Source organism: Mytilus edulis, chromosome 9, assembly GCF_963676685.1.
Source record: "Mytilus edulis chromosome 9, xbMytEdul2.2, whole genome shotgun sequence".
In the NCBI taxonomy this organism is placed as follows: Eukaryota; Metazoa; Mollusca; class Bivalvia; order Mytilida; family Mytilidae; genus Mytilus; species Mytilus edulis.
The window spans coordinates 15,656,835-15,674,565 of record NC_092352.1 but is presented as its reverse complement, the minus strand read 5'-3'; the positions used below and the strand labels follow the sequence as shown (position 1 = coordinate 15,674,565).

The 17,731-nt window shown below is 31.3% G+C and overlaps 1 protein-coding gene across 1 annotated transcript in view; it reads left to right on the top strand.

The window, feature by feature from the left end:
• Positions 1–5,342: 5,342 nt before the first annotated feature.
• The window catches only part of LOC139487696 (glutamate receptor ionotropic, NMDA 2B-like), a 42,659-nt gene continuing 30,270 nt past the window's right edge, over positions 5,343–17,731 (top strand). Inside the window, exon 1 of the mRNA XM_071272683.1 lies at positions 5,343–5,608. The gene's annotated coding sequence lies outside the window, so the exon portion shown is untranslated. The remainder of the gene's footprint in view (positions 5,609–17,731) is intronic.

The following is a 17,731-nucleotide window of genomic DNA, read 5'->3' as shown; positions in this document are numbered from 1 at the left end:
AAATGGGGAATGTGTCAAAGAGACAACAACTCGACCATAGAGCAGACAACACCCGAAGGCCACCAATATGTCTTCATTTCATCATTGTCATCAATAGAAAGGAACATTAAAATTGGAAATGGAAATCGTTTTATTCGTCATAAAATTGGTGTATATGTATGATTTAAAAGATTACTTTCCGTCAGATAAAATGTCAACAGTATACTAGTATTAAGAAACATCGAGATATATCATATAGGTTGCAGTCTTGTAATTGACTGCTGCATAGGCTTACATGTTAAACAGCTGATCTTTGAAAAAAAAATGCTACATAGAAAAAAAATTTCATGTTCATATCATGTATGTACTTATATGAAATTGTGAATTAATCGAAAAAAAAGTGGGTCATGCCACGAAGAATAAAAAGTTACGTAATCCTGAAGTCAAAACATTTTTTTTCTACTTTCTGTTTGCTGTTTTTACTAGGCCGCACCACTTCCAGTAAACATGATATCCTTCCACTTTCCTGGATTGATGTTCCCAAAAAGATGCAAGATTTTTTTTTAAATCTATATATATGTTTCAATACAGCATAAACCAAAAGTATAATTAAACAGAAAAAAAATGAGTCCAGAAAAAATTCAGAAAAAAAATAGACTATTTTGTTTCCCTCCATGTTTTGACATGCACCGGAAACTGGAGTTGTAATACAAGACTGGTACCTATAGATATCTGAAGATAATAAACAAATTATCTATTATATTATGCAACGTCGGGTTCTTTATATGAAGCTATGTTATTCAAAATTGCGTTCGATAGCAGTTAAGAAATAAACGGATTCATGGTTGTTGTTTGTCCCAAAAGAATAAAAGGACGATATAGTTTATAGGCAAAACGAACATAAATGAATTCGACCCAAAAACTTTATTCATTTAGACGTAACGACCATATTTTGATATAGTCACGGTCAGGTCTTATTTGATATGAAGTGTTCCCTTTAACTTCAGTCTACGACCTAAGGGATGGATTGAGTATAAAAAGATATGTGGCATGTAGTTTTTCCATAGGATATTACAAATCCAAGCTAAGGGGTCGTTCGTTTTCTTTGCACATGTATACATATGATGTATAACACAGACGTGGGGACGATACATACAATACGATACTGGTGTAGGGAAAATGCAGCACTCTTTGTACGTGCGAATTCTCTTGCTTCAAATTTTTGATTGGTATTTAGTTAGTCAAATAAATGTCCTATTACAACATACGCTTTTTTTTCAATTGATATTCCAAATGTCCTGCACTTCATCTTTGCAGAATTTACATTTTGATTGCTAATTAGTCATCCTGAGTTTGTATGAAATATTTGCCACTGAAGGTTAAACAAAAAACAATCAACCAATGAACCAAGTGAGAACATTATTTATAGATAAGTCAGCTGGGACAAATTATTCACCTCTGCATGGATTCCTTCCCTGGTTGTGTTATTTTTAGCGCAAAAAAAAACAAGAGCTCCATCTATTTGAAAAATTATTTAGTAATTAACTTTTGTAAAACTAACTTTTTTACGCAATATATGTATTTTTGTAAACTGTCATAAAAATATATGAGGAAATAAAATAGTTGTTCTAATTATATAGCAAACGAATATAACATGTTAGACAAAAACAACAGACAAATACAATTCATGCATTCAGAGTATTCTATTTCATGAGCAACCTTTCAACAATAGTAGAAACACAGAACTAATTACACGAACAGTGTATTGACGTTTGGTTTTATCATCAGACACGCGTATTGCATCACAATTACTTTTAGGATGATTTTCTTTGCAGACTGCCTAAGTTCGAGAGTACGTTAAAAGTCAGTTTCTTATTTCCTGAAATCGTAAGGATATCTCAACTGATTGATTCTTTTGAAATATATAGGCGATTTATTTATAAGGAAAATATTCATGCAGTTCTTACTTTGATGATCTATATCAAGAGAATTTAAAGTGACATTCCGTGTATCAAAATTTTACTTTGATGAAGAAAATGGCTTTGTTAAGATACACTTAATGAAATATTTCTTATATAAATCATTCTAAATTGACTCTTACTAATACCTGTGACGCCTAAAGTACATCTATCTTTCATCCTTTTTCTAGCAGTACATATGCAACATCAGAAAGAAGAAAAAAAAACCCAATGATTATAAGCTAAAGTTCGTGTTATAAAGGCAGTTGAGAGTGTGCACTTGTTTATTTAAAAAAAATGGAACTAAAGATACATATTTAAAGTAGATAAATACGTTTTTGTTTTGTTTTAGTAAATGTAAAAATCCTGTTGTGTAAAGAAACATTTCCCTTCCTTTACTGTTTAAGTATTAAGGTTAAATTTCTATGCTTGATATGATACAAAATAACAGTGCTAAAACTGTTACTCCATTAACAGCCTCCGAAGTCAATATAAAACAAATGTTGCAAATTTGCCAATGAGACAATTTTGTCCACAACAGACCATATGGCAAGGTCGTGAAGCTTTACCATGATCGAATGTCATACCGTAAAGTAATCTTTACAATGTTCAGAAGAGACTAGAAACAATTAAAAGAGAAAACAACTGACCGTCGTATACTAAAAATATAAATAAAAACAACAGTTATGGCATTGGAAATTTTCATATTTTGGAGTTGTGGGCATTATCATCATCTCTAGATGAATTTTTGAAAAGAATACATGTATTGCCTATTTTCGCAAACACGTTTGAATTTTATATTTACATTCAAATATATGTATATTACAAATGTCTCGTATGGTGTGTATATTATGTTTTAACATTAAAATGAAATAGTGCCATGACCAACAACCATGTGACATATTTGATTATCTGAGAATTAGTGGGGATGTTTCAATATCTTAATCAAGGAAATATTTTTGTTCAGTATGGGGTACCTACCTATTATTACTCTAAGCATAACCAAATGTAATGATTATGATTATGTACAGTTACCAAGACCGATAATTAGATACAAGACAAAGAATTTCTCTTTTTGGCAGATGATTATAGGCTCCTGTAGTTTTACATTATCAATAGGAATGATGTATTCGTGTTTATGTGAAAACAGTTTAACCCTGATCCCTGGAGAAACAACGTCTTAGAAAACCGTCTTATTTTATAGACCCTCCTTACTGTGTTCTATGGATTTTATAGACCCTCTTGACCATGTTTTATTGATTTTTGGCACATTGACGCGTTGTATATATCAATTTTACCTCTAACCCCAAAATCCAATTAAAGAATAGTACGTGAAGATATGAGTTATAATCCTGTTCAATATTCCTGGATGCGTCAAGTTTAATTACAACTTTCTTGTAAATTGCCTCCAAAAAAAATGAGTTATAAAAATAAGCAATAGGAAGCTTCAACACAAAAACAATTTCCATTTTTATGGAACCATCAATAACCTTCTTTTGGGTTCAGCAGAACCATATAATTGGTAAATAGTTGTTAAACTTCTTTTATACTTGTCATTTAGTGGTCATTTGTCCTATCTCTGAATACGTTATTACACTTATCTGACAAAGGCGAATAAAATAACAAAAACACAATTATATATTATGACTAAACGTTATTCGTTTGCAACGTTGTTTTAATCACGTATGATGGAGAAACCGCTGGTATTGTAATGTTATTATTGTTAACCGCGGTACAAGGTATTTGAAATCGTTAAGTAAATGGAAAGTAGACATTCTATAAAACCAATCTGACTCTACAAGTGATACGAGTTACTTCCCTTCCATAAGTTAAGCGGTTTAGATTACTTGGTTATAAGAGATTGCTTAACGTCCAGTGACAATTATTGCCAGCATATTGCAGGGTGAGAAACTATTAAAACCACCAAACAGTATGTTTAGGTTTTGCAAGTTGGCACGATAGGGGTGAAGGGTTGATTTGTAAGTGCCATCGGAAAGAATAGTTATTTTGGATAGCGTTGAAATTCAGTTTAGCAATATACTACAATGTAACTATGGACCCCCGAAAGAGTTGTTTAGTTGTTTTTTTTATGCACACCGTTTATATAATTCAAATATAACATATTTATAAGAAAAGTATGGCGAAGAGGCATAAAGTACATGATAGAACTAATGATAGTGGTTAAATTGGTGTATAGATAAGTAGAACATGTTAAATGTATATGCATATCAGGACGTGAACATACTAATGTGCTGTGAATGTGAATCCTGCTTTATATAATATCCACACACTAAGTCAGATGTTTTAACACTAAAAGAAAACAGACATTACATAGATACGTCTTTCAGAATAACTCCAAAATGGCGCTGGCTTTATCTATAAATTTCAAAATCTTTTCTAATATTGCTTCTGACAGTACTGACCATCATTACTAAAGGTATAACATCTTTTTTTGCCCTATATAGGTACCTGCTTTTCAAATTGTGTTCGTTAACTGCAGAGAAGTTCCCTTTATATATCTATAGATCAAAGACTCGCATGATAACAAAATGAGGGGTACTGGTTCTTTTATAGCCTCCTTTACAGAATTGTATAGTTACTGATCGTGTCGTTACTGTAACGATTCAGAAACCGGAACTGACTTTGTATACTAGTATTCAAAATAGTTTTAGTCAAAAAGTTGTTAATCTGATTTGATGAACCGGCTCTACATTAAAATGACCCATATCATATTATGGGATAAGATTTTATAAATCTCCTATGTAAAACAACTTATCTTCCTGAATATATTTATATGCATGTAATAGTTGCTACTGAACGTTTATAGCATTTATGATGATGGAATTTTGTCAATTGCCAGTATCATTGGCATCTTATTTTTAAGGAAATTTTGTTCGTTCGTTTGTATAATAAACCAATTATCATAGATTTGCAATCAGTAGTTAATTCATTTATTTAATATTGTAAATAAACATTCAATATTAATGTTTTGGAACGAGGTTTCTAATGTAAACATTTACAAGTTTTTATTTTTTTTCTACTGACTTTAGTATAGTAACAATTTTATTCACCGACAATATTTTGAAACCTGAGCGTATTTTGTATTGTTCATTTCTCAGTTATGACAAATATAATATGTCTGTATTCATGGAAAATATATTTTACAGAACACATTATTGTTAAATAACTTAATAACATTCTAATTCTTGATGACACATGGCTATTCTTTCTAGTGTCAATGTTCGATTTTCTAATGTACCATTTAGTATCATGTCGAATCGTATGAAAATCATTTGAAAAACAACTGGCCATCTATAAATGTAATAATCAACGAAATAAACTCCCAAATAACATAGTTTATAAATTCCAATATCGTAAAGGTCAGAACCATTTACCGTAAATTACACTATTATATTGTTTAGCATATTTTCGCGCAATTTTCTTGTAAACGATGCGTAACTACGTGTCTGTTATAATTAGACATGGAACTACTGCATGTTGTACTATGCATTGTATACGGATGCATCTGATTAACAACTTGGCAGGGAGACACCCCCGGTAAAATTAAGTACACATTTTCCTGGATATTCATAATTATTGAGGCATTGATCAACATAGCGAAGCTCGAATGGAACTAGCTACTTCTGTTGAAGTATGATTTCTTAATTTAGGTAAGTAATTTAATTTGGTATTACAATCAATATTTCTTTGAATACTAGTATATACAAAATTAAGTAATTGATTGAACTTATTTAATTTGAATTTATTATTTCTTTTTTTTTTCTCTTTCATTTTTTTTCTTTATTTGCTTATAACTCAAATGTAAGAGATAAACCTAACATATACGTTATTTTTTTATTAGTAGACATTACCGATAAAATGCCTATACATCAATTGTGTTTCTTCAGTCTATAGTAGTAACTAATATGTTTTCGATATTTTAATTGATCCTGAAGAATTAAAGGAAGTTATAACTTCAATTGTAATCTCTCGAAATACTCTCAAAAAAGAAAGAGATCACGAGTAAAAACTTGCTATTTTTTTAATTTTCGTTTTTTTTTATTGAAATAATATTTTCAAATAAAAATTCCTAAACACACATAAAATAGATTTTTTTTACAAATTATTTTATTATTAGTATGTTGTGCAAAAGTTTCACACGCAATTTTAGGATAGGCATTTTATTTGATAATTAACTGCCATGTTTATGCCTTGGTTTATCTTAATTGATTTTGATCATTGTATACAATGTAAATGATAAGAAAACGTTGCGCCAATAGAGACTGATAATTGACAGAAATAGTTTGCTTCCTAAGCTATTTGTCAGCACATAATGTTGCTTATGACTTGAAATAAGTATCAAACATAGTATTAATTCGATGATTGCGAACACTGTGTCTGTGCGGGGGAACTTAATGCTTCAGAAAACAGTTTCGACGATCCAACAGTATCACTTACATACAGCAACAAAAATGTATTTACATAATAATAAAAAAAGCATATAGGTTACAATACACCATTAGATTTTATGGGCGCAGCCATTTTATGAGCATAACATGGTATTCAGAATTAAGAGTATGACTTATCCTGATTGGTCGATATGTGCGCCCGTTGTTTTTTATTATTAGAGACTTCGTGCACTCTGCTTTATACAAAAGGCAAAATAAAAATTATTCCGTAGCCCTAAAGGCACTGAGATGACTTTTCAACGCTAGGACAAGACACGTATTTTTAAGGGCAAAATTGATAGGCATGGGAGATAAGTACAAAATACGCTAAGAAAAGCAACGCGAACCTATATTTTTTGGACCAAAAAATACTGTCATAATAACTTTTCTTTGATTCTAGCAAGGTTTCGTTAAGAAAATCAACTTTCTAACGTCTGTATCTCGAAAAAGGCTACCATTGTCGCCTATGGGGAAATTAATTGTTTATTTCAATCTATAACATTAAGGGGCAGAAGGATGCAGGAGTTAGGTTGAATTGCATAACGATACAGTAGACGACATAGTTAATTACAAGTGACACACATGATTAGATTTTCTGTCAGTTTATGTTGTCTTCACAACAGCTGGCTATGCCGAACAGGTCATACCTGAATGAAAAAACAATGTCAGACAATCTATTTTGAAATCAGCTGATATATTGCTTAACCGTTTATATTTGATAGCATCATCATCATTCATCTTCCACCATTACAAATCTAATTACAACACGTTCGTTACGGACAATGCTATTAGTGTTTTCACATAAAAAAAACCCGAACTAAGTGATAATTAGCTAAAAAAAATATGTGCAGCGGTGAATAAAACTGCATTTCATTTGTTTAAAATGAAAACAAAAAGTAAAATACCCATTTATAAAAAGTGACACACAAGTACACTTAACTCTGGAAGAAGAAAAGCAACAATAATTCTTTCCATTTGATGTATACATTATACCTAGTTTTTAGCATTCTGTATTTATATATCACATCCCTTCTCTTATCTTATCATCCTTTAAAACAACAAATAAACAAAACATGTGACTCTTGCTGCTTTAAGTTGTTTTTGAATTGACTAAAAGTCGAACATAATTTATACCTGGAGAAATGTGAATCGTATATAGATTATGACGCTTTTGTCTTCTTAGAGCAAAGAAGACAAGATATATTTCACACTTTTATGGTTTTGGTTGCCTATGATTTGTGAGATTTCTTCTTTAATTCCGTCTATATGGTATGCTAAGATTTTGCTAGCTGCGTAGGGTAACCAGTACTTTGAATTAAATTGATATATACATTTTAAAATTATCATTTTGTAAAGTATGTAATTGCTTGCTTGATGTCGAAATGTGCATCTGGTGCAGAAAAGTTGGTACCGTTTATTTTATTTCACCACACGGAAACAAATTGACCATAGAGGGTTTATGCGTTCGTTGTTGTGGTGCTCTTAGTGATTATAAATCATCATTGGCCTTTACCAACTGTTTATTCGGGTATATATGCTGTCACTGATAAAGGATATACCAGAAACACGTATCAATCGTTTGGAGTTTGGTACCACGCGCTTATATTTGATTTGATATCAATAACCATATTTTATTTACATGGCAGATTTGTTAAGTCTTTCCACTTTGTGAAGTTAACAGTTTACATCAGATAAGAGTGTCAAAATCTTATTTTTTTTTTGTTTGTTTAATGTATATATAATGATGGCTGGCGGTTAGTTTTAAATCTTTAAAAGATTTTTTTAGTTGAAAAAATATTAACCATAGCTATAGGTATGACTGCTGAAAAGTATACATATTCTTAGATAAGGTTACCCATGACTGTTACTAGTATCAAAAAACATCTCTGCTTATATTTATATATATAGAGAGATATAATAGCACTTGTAATCTATCTTAATTGCTGTTCCTTCAAAATTTGTTTTGTTTTAATTTCAAATTTTAATAAAATTCTTCATGTACAAATCAAAATTATAATGGATTTAATATACAAAACATTTATGCCTGCATGAAAAATGTTCAAAAATTTATCTTTTATAAAAAAAAAAAGTATTGCAAATAACCATGTCAACACAATTTCCGGAGATTATGATACCTTCTACCAAGGCTTTGTATAGTACTATACAAATCCTTGCTTCTACTAAGGTATTTGTGGTTTTTGTCCTATTGAAAATCGTAAAAGTATCACATTAATGTTAACCTTTTTTCACTAAATGTGAAATTACCGGTGAACCAGACTGATTTTTCAATTTAATATTAACTTATTAAAGTCATAAGAAACGAGTGACCGGTTAAAAATAATGTTCTTCCAATTCTTGAAGCAATGCACACAAACATCATAACCTTAGTCTTCTGTTCAAGAATTTTTCATTTTTTTCGCATTAATTTCGTGTAATCGTCAGTTGTTTTTTCAATCGGTTGAAGTGTTGTTGTGAAAATATGGCAGGCAATTAAAGTTCGTGTTTTGAAGCCGAAGTTTAACGATTGTCACCTGTCTGTCAACAATCAACAAAAAATCAACAAAAAAGCATGGAAATTGAGCACGTGTTTAACATGTAAATTCAGATAATAGTTTATTTTAAGGACATCCATGCGTATTGCGATCAAGATGGGTCACACTGAGGTTACTTTGCATACGGAAAATATGTCGGGAAATTGCTTCCTGGAAGGAAGGAAGCAATTAAAATAAAGTAAACTTCTTCTTAATATGAATAAATTAAAGAATTTTCTTCCGAAAAAAGTATATATACATAAGTTTTATAATGAAAACTATCCATTGGGTTATCAAAAAACATATGCATTATTTTTTTTAATCTGAGGTTTCTTATGACTTTAACTTACATCATTCTCTTTACGCACATACCATCTATGTATGAACTCTGTGGAAAAGTGCACTCGTCGAAATGAAATATTTTTACAGCATCAGATTTCGTTTTATATTCCACTGCTCTGACACATAATTACGACTAGCAGTTAAATTATTTTTTGTTTGAAATACTGTACATTTCGCGATCGAAGCCATTTTAATGAATAATCATGTATTTTAATTTTAATTATTTTAATATGCACTGATTGAGTACATAAATCGTTTAAGGCAACCAATATCAATTTTGTTCAGATATCTTTTTCTGGACTAACAAACATTTCATCATTTATCTATTAATTTAATAATATTTCACCATAGGATGTACGGAATTAAACACGCATGTTGATCATTTGTAATCTGGTTTGTATAATCTGCCTTGATGAGTTTATTATCCAAAGTGATCGTACTAATTAGTGTAAACCATCTGTATTGAATAAATAAGCAAATGAAAACTCATAAACTCATAATAAGACATGCAGTATAACACATCACATATGCAGTATTCAATTTCAATGAACATCAGGATTAATACGATTTATACGTCTTTACCTTGTTTCCTTTTTAATTACAAAAGGACCTTTTCCTTTTTACCATTAGTAAGTTTATCGTAATTTTTAAATTCATTATAAATTTTAAAGGTTACAGATATCTTCTGTGCATATACTTAATGGTTAATTTTGGTTCATTATCTGTTGGCTTGCTGCCACATGACCTACTCCATGTTTCACATTTTAACCATCTCCTTGTTAAGAAGTAAGCACGCTTAGCATGAAATATTAAACTATTTAGTGGTGCTTAAAATGTAAAACAAACTTTTTGGAAGCAAAGCGTCAACATCTTGTGGAATTACCTTTACCTAATCAGTTTGTTTATATATTTTTTGAGAATCGTTCATGCATAAATACAAATCTGTAAGAAATATTCTAAAATACGCTTGGTCAATTTTATGGAATTCATCAAATGTTCCAGTTGGGCATGCATACATTTGGTAACCAAAAATCAAAAATTAAGTCTTGCTGTAAAAATTTATAAATATTCTTTTGATTACGCCTTAAAATTCTTGATGAAATGAGAGATAACTTCATTATTTATCTGTACAATTGTTCATGAACCATATGTATTACTTTTGTGTCTATCGTCTATGCAAGATCATGAAGATGGCCACCAACGCCCAAACCCAATTCGCCGATAAAAAAATTGTTCTCGTAAACTGTAATAGAAGTCGTGTAATCCATTTAGATAGATATTATGGGTTTTTTCTATATTGCGTTATTGTGTGGATCTTTTTTTCGTTGTTTATTTATCTTTGCCATAGCGTTGTCAGTTTATTGGTATCTCCGCCTCTCTTTTAGATTTTTCATTAGAAAACAGCTCATTACAATTTAGTTTATTTGAAACAAGATAATTGTTTAATAATTTTTACACAAAATTATTATAAGTTAGAGCAAATAACTTCACTTAAAATATAAAATTGAGAATGGAAATGGGGAATGTGCCAAAGAGACAACAACCCGACCATAGAAAAAAACAACAGCAGAAGGTCACCAACAGGTCTTCAATGTAGCGAGAAATTCCCGCATTCATTATAAATTTACATTGTTCACGACTTCCATACATTCTAATTAAGTCGAACTATTTCACCTGTTGCAAATACCACTCCACCAATATAAAGTGACTCTTTTATCTGAGGAGATAATATAGCATGTAAAGTGCAATGTAATTATTGTATAGAACAGCAGATCGAGGGAAACTTAATATAAGTGTTAACCTTTACGAACGGTTTGGTGTAGGTATTGCTGAGATAATTTCAGGCTCTGTTGACGATATGTGCGCCTTCGAAACTTAAATAGAAACGGATGTTTATGAACGGATATACTTTTGTCTTGCTTAAATATAATTCTCAACCTCATACAAGCCTAGCTGATAAGAAAAACTAGTGGAAGTAAAAAAAAAATATGTGACTATTTTATATTTTCTTATAGTAATGGTAATGATATATTTTATAACAATTGCATTAATATGATTGTTTGTACTTGTACTTTCAAATTTGCAAAGGTATCACCTCCTCCAAAACATTTGAATATATAGTCTTATAAGAATATGAATGTTGTTTAAATTTAGATATTATATGTTTGTAATGATTGTCATGTTTGTCTTGGTAACAATCCAATATTTGGATTTTACACCAATAACATGATTTGATTTGATTTTACAATTTTCAACCGCAATGTTTATAGACAACGGGAAACTACTTCGATAGCGTGTCTAATATGCAGCTTAATTCAAATAAAAATATCATACCCAAAATGAAACTCGTATCCTTACGGTATTGGTTTTCTGTCTCGTTGATACAGGCTTCACATTTCAATTTCTAATACTGAAATACTACTAAACAGAGGCAAATAAAACCCTTTCCATTTTGTTTAATATTTTGGAGGTGCATAGAAATAAGGTTATCTTTTCTTTCTTTTATAAAGCTTGAAAAAAATAATTATTTATTTTTCGACAATATCGTCTAAGGACACAGTTATCGTCCTTTGGTTTTCGTTGTCTGAATATTTATTCCCTATTGTGAACAGTGTATAACTTTCATTTTTTATTTGATACACTTTTATTTATTGGTATCTAATGCATGAAATATTAAGTAGGGGCATGAAATTACATGTTATAAAAAGTTGGGTGCTGAATCTTTGTGTTAAATAGTGATTTGGTCCAGTTAAAACATTTCAAGTTTGATTACGTCTGAAGCTGTCAAACTGAATTTTTGACCCCCTTAACATATAATTGTCAATATTTTGAGTTAGAGATGGTAGAAATTTCTATAATTTTGATATTATTTGTCCTACTTGTAATACACTACACTATAAAAATCTTTTTGAGATAGAGCAGGTGTTTTTTTTTTAATTTAAATTTATTGTCTAAAAGAAATGCACTGACTACGAAATAACTGTGTTCTCGGGCCATATGCATATATTTATGTTAGTCCTTCAAGCTCAACTCCTATTTACATTAATATGAGGGCATTGGTATATTTATGAAATAACAAGAGGGAAGATTGATATTTTCTTTATGATAGAATAACGCAAAACTACACAAATGAAAATGGATCAGTTTGTTTATAGATCTTTATATACTTCAAACGATTTCCTATAACTAGAAACAAGATGTTACAGTAGTTTGTATATTGACATTGCTTGCGTTTATCTGTTTGTCTCATCAAATCATACACTAGTTTTATTAATGCATGGATTTCTAAGGGGTTGGTCATTAGCGATATGAAATACTGTTTTAACCAATTATCTATTCAGTATGACCTAGCTTCTTAGAGAAAGTCAGAGTCAGTCGGTTAATGTACTGGTACAATGTAAAGAATGATGTTTAAACTAACAGATCAGATAGCAATGTTAACTTATGCATGATTGATAAATGAATTGACTTTTTCTTATCAAAGATTGTATAAAGGTATATCACTGAGATGGACAAATGGTATTTTTAGAAATAGAAGTATCCTTCTTTTTTATTCTTTTTTTCTTTATTGTTCTACTAATTTTTAGAACAATATGAAAAAAGTGAAATTCAAAGTAGCGTTCATAGACAAACTGTTCTTTTCAAATAAGATACTCAACTTAAAAGAAAAAAGAAATATTGTATTATTCAATATTAACCACTGTTACAGATTAATTGGTCAAAGAAGCAATCTTTTATAAATTAATATTAAGGGAATGTTCTGACCTTAGGGTACTGTATTTCTTTTATACATTTCATTATACCCAAATATATGAAATCGTCATAATCATGTATCATCATCTTTGAAAGTCTCGTATGCACAGGAACTATTTTATTATAATATCCATCAGCGAACACTACAAACCCTACCTGATTTGTTAATGTCTACTGATGTAGATTCTTATTAACGTAAGTAATTACAGTTATGTTAAGAATAATAAAAGAAGAAAAAAATAATTCACATCAGTGAGTTACAACCATCAACATAAAAAAAAACAACTATAAAGAACATGATGATTGTTTACATCTACACTTTCACGAATGAAAGGAAGACCAAAGGATAGATGTCAATGATGTATATGAGACTATAAGAAACATGTTTACACATGTTTGGTGCTTTTTTTTTAACTCAGCAAGAAGACTTGGATTCTCTGTTAACGTTTTAGATTTTGACCATGAATATACACTTATCTAAATTAATGATCGTTTGTGTGTTGTCTTTTCAAAGGGTTTCTTCCATGGTTTAACGGGTTTCTCCGACTTTATTTATGTTTGGCTGTCCCTTTGTCTTTGGTACCTCTTTTGTACCTTTCATTTCTTGTTTTTCTATAGTGTGTTTTGGTGGCTACCTAATCGATAAACGTATACTCTATCTCCTTTTGTTCACTGTTGGGTTCCTTTTTTCAACTCGGGGTTTTCCAAATAATTTTATCTAAATGAAATGGTTGTAATTTCCCAATGAAGTTGATTGTCCTAAATATGATATGGACGAACTATCTTCAACTTGATCTTAATCAACAAAAAATCTAACATCAAAACTGTGAACCCATTGGGAATTCGCCTTTTATAACATTAAGTTATACATTCTAGTATCGATATTTCATGACATTTGATGTTACCCACAATTTACTCTACGTCTAAAGCTGTCTAAATAAATACTTCAAAAATCCAATCGAACATAGGAAATCTTATCGCCAAGGAAGGTCCCCTGGAAGAACACGCTTTGACAGTTCTCAAGTAATCGGTTTCATTTAATTTGCAAGACAGACAATACGATTTCATTTGTAAGTTCCACAGGAAATTAAACATGATTTCCCTCTTCGCATGACTTGTTTAAATCTCTAAACATAACCAAACAAATCCCTAACATGACAAGGCGAATTAGCAGTAAGGCTATAAAACACTTCTTGTTTTATATTGATATTTAAATCAAAGTCCTTCTAAACTTTGGTTTGGTAATAATAAGGTCAATTTGCAATCTATGCGGTTATACGGGACAAGTAGCCTTTTTTAATTCTTGTCTGAACGTTTACATTGTTGAAAATAAGTCTGCAAGATCGGTTATGTATATTTATTATTTTTCATTTTCATTGAGTATAATTTCTAAATCAGGATTCTTCGCATTATCCAATACATATAACTCGTTCAGAGGGGTGAAATGGTAATGCCCGCGTCACACTGTCCCGATTTGTATATACGATGGACAACCGAATGCTAAAATTGTAAGTTCGTACGAAGTTTGTCCCGATCTCGTTAAAATACCAAAAAGTGACCGAAGCAAGTACGATGAATAACGAAGTCTATACGATGGTGCCGAAATTGTATACGATAGCAAAAGATGGACATACGAAGGTTAACCGAAGACGGGTATTTAAGCTTCATATCTCAGCCGTAGCCTACACGATGGATCACGCAGGCTACACGATGGATTACGAAGGCTACACGATGGATTACGATGATGGCGCGATGGCCATACGATGTCTAAAAAATACGAACAGAATTTCGACAACATATCGTTTCTGTACAAGTCTGCCATGCATGGCGGGCAATCGATCTTTTTGTCGAATTCTTATAAAACTTAGTTTATTATCCCCTCGCCTACTACATGTAAGTTGCGTGTAGATAAAATTGTTATGGACACTCTAGAACCAAAATGCTCAAAACTTGGTTTGGTGTTACTCGTTAAGAATATCTTAAGCGCTATTAACTTTAAAGTTCAAAGGTCAAGGTCACAGTGACAGTTGTAATACAAGGCAATATCACCCTTGTGGACACTCTAAAACCAATATGCTTCAAAAATTTTTAACCACATTTGGTATATTGTTCCTCCTTGTAATGATCTGACATTTTTTACGTTCAAGGCCAAAGGTCAAGGTCATGCAGATGGACTTGTTTTTTCTCCTTGAAATAGCATAATACACAGGAAATTGGTTGCTCATTTTTTTACCTGCTGGTTCTAAAGACAATATTAAAGGTATTTCCAGTTACTAAATGTTTTGGTTGATTTCTAAAAAAATAGTTTATGTATCAAATATGCATATTCAATTTACCATTTTCTGCATGTGTCATATACAAATATAGTGTCCATATTTGTCCCCAATATGTTACATACGAGGGGATACCACGCTCGGCATTGCCTTGTTTGAACTGTAAAATGTGTGCACTAGTCTGAATAATCACCCATAAGTATGCCCATGTTTACTGATCTATCTTGAAGGTAAGGTAATGGGTTCGTTGATCCCTTTTATTCAAAAAGAGCTCTTTCCAGGAGAATATCACAATAATATAGACAAAAGGAAGGATGTGGGGAAAGCAACAAAGGCGGCAAAATATGACCTATAGAAAACAAAATGGTTATGGAGTAAACATTTGTGTGACAACAACACAGACGATACATAAAAAATCAGAATAATGAATAAAAAGTTGGTTTCCCTATATACGTGTACCTGCAGTGTTGGTGTACGAGGCGCGTTTATTTAAAGGAACCCCAGCATGTAATGATATGAAACAATCCAGATGGAAAAGGCCTGAACATATCGCTCTTATCATAACTAACGTTTTTGTCTTTTCGTGTTGTTGTTGTGAATAGAAGAAATTGAATATGTTCCGACATTATCTAATATAAATTAAAAACTCTTTGTCACCTTTAATTATGTTACTTGATATAAAAAATTGACAAAAAATAATATTTTACTTGTAAACGTAAATCCTGAGCCTGTAATAGCTGCTCTTCTTGTTCCATTTGAATTAATAGAAACAACGCTGTCGCCTTTCTTGTTCTCATAGAATCATATGATATGAGCTCCATGTTTTGTGAACGTCTTTCTTAACTGTCGTATTGGACTGACCAGTGCATATCACGCATGGCACTTTAAATGTATTTTAGCGCGAAAATTAACTTGCATTTAGCTGGATTTATTGCCGTCGTAGTTCCATCTTGTCGCCTTCGTACTTTTTTCGATGGCAACACGACGGGATTACGAGGTCTTCACGAAGTCGTGTTGCCATCGTAAGACCTTCGGGTACCTTCGTGATTCATTCGTGTAGACATCGTAATGTCAAAACTGCCCGATGGAAACGATTGAAACACGAATGCAATACGATGTGCAAAGATGCATTCCCGGTGACATTACGATATTGAGGATGGTGATACGAACTCAATACGAACCCTCAACATCGGGCGCACCTTCGGGGATTTTTTAACATGTTAAAAAATTTAGAACCCTTCCCGAAGTTGTCCCCGAAGGCTAGAAAAAGTGGCCGATGGTTAAAGATGGTTAAAGATGGCACTACGAATAGCCCGATCTGGATACGATCAGCCCCGATTTTGAAAATTTCCATTATCGTGTTGCCATCGGCGTAAAAATCGGGACAGTGTGACGCGGGCATAAACGGGTAATTGATGTTGTATTCTATTTTCATCAGGTTATAAATTAAAACTAATTAAAAAAAACTGCGATTTGCCAATACATATTGTTGCAAAGAGCCTTATTTAAAACTTATTTTGACACACTATTTCATATACAAATACAGTTTGTGCGTTTTAGCAACTTAAACGTTGCTTAATTTCGTGAATAATGGTTGTTTCAAAAAAGATATGCAAAATGCGTAATTTTTTATGTGACATTATTATATTCACTTGCAAATAACACCATAATGACATCGTATGTGATATTATGGACTAAAACGACATGATTATATGAAACTTACATTCACATTTTGTGAATCATAATGCAATTTTGTGTTTAACACATTTGGATGTGCAGTTTTGACCAAACGTAAATGTAAACGTTTCACGAATGTTCTTGCTAGACAATGTACACTATCAAAGTACAATAAAAGTAAACATCAGAATTATTACACAATCAAGAAAAAGGAAATGAAGTTTCAAGTAACGGTATTGAAATATTCTCGTATTCAGTGAACCAAGCTTTCTTAAAGCTATAAATGTCAATATACAAGTACTTATATTGGTCCGAACTATTTGGAAAACGTTGGTCGTAATTTATAACCATCCCAATATTGAGATCTAAAGATCTAAAGTTGTAAAAGGAAAATCAAATAATATCACAAAAAAAAGTTGGTAAGACCATTAGGCTTTTTTTACAAAACCAAAATCAATTCAAAATAGTCAGAAGTTTAAGTTTGATACTTAAATAAATAAAAGAAGTAGTTGGGTAAACGTTATTACGACAGTAACCCAGACCACTCCCCTCCCCTCCCCTTCCACTTAAAACACATTACATATCTATATACAACCTTCAACATTGTATGTCTAGTTCTAAATTGTTTGATTGTTTCATAAAAAAGAATGTTAAACGTTGATATAAGTATATTGTCTTAGGGAGAAGAAAATCCTTCTTTGTAAAAAATCATTCTGATTATCAAGATGCTTGATTTTTTTTATTGACAACATATTTGCTACGTTTGAAGG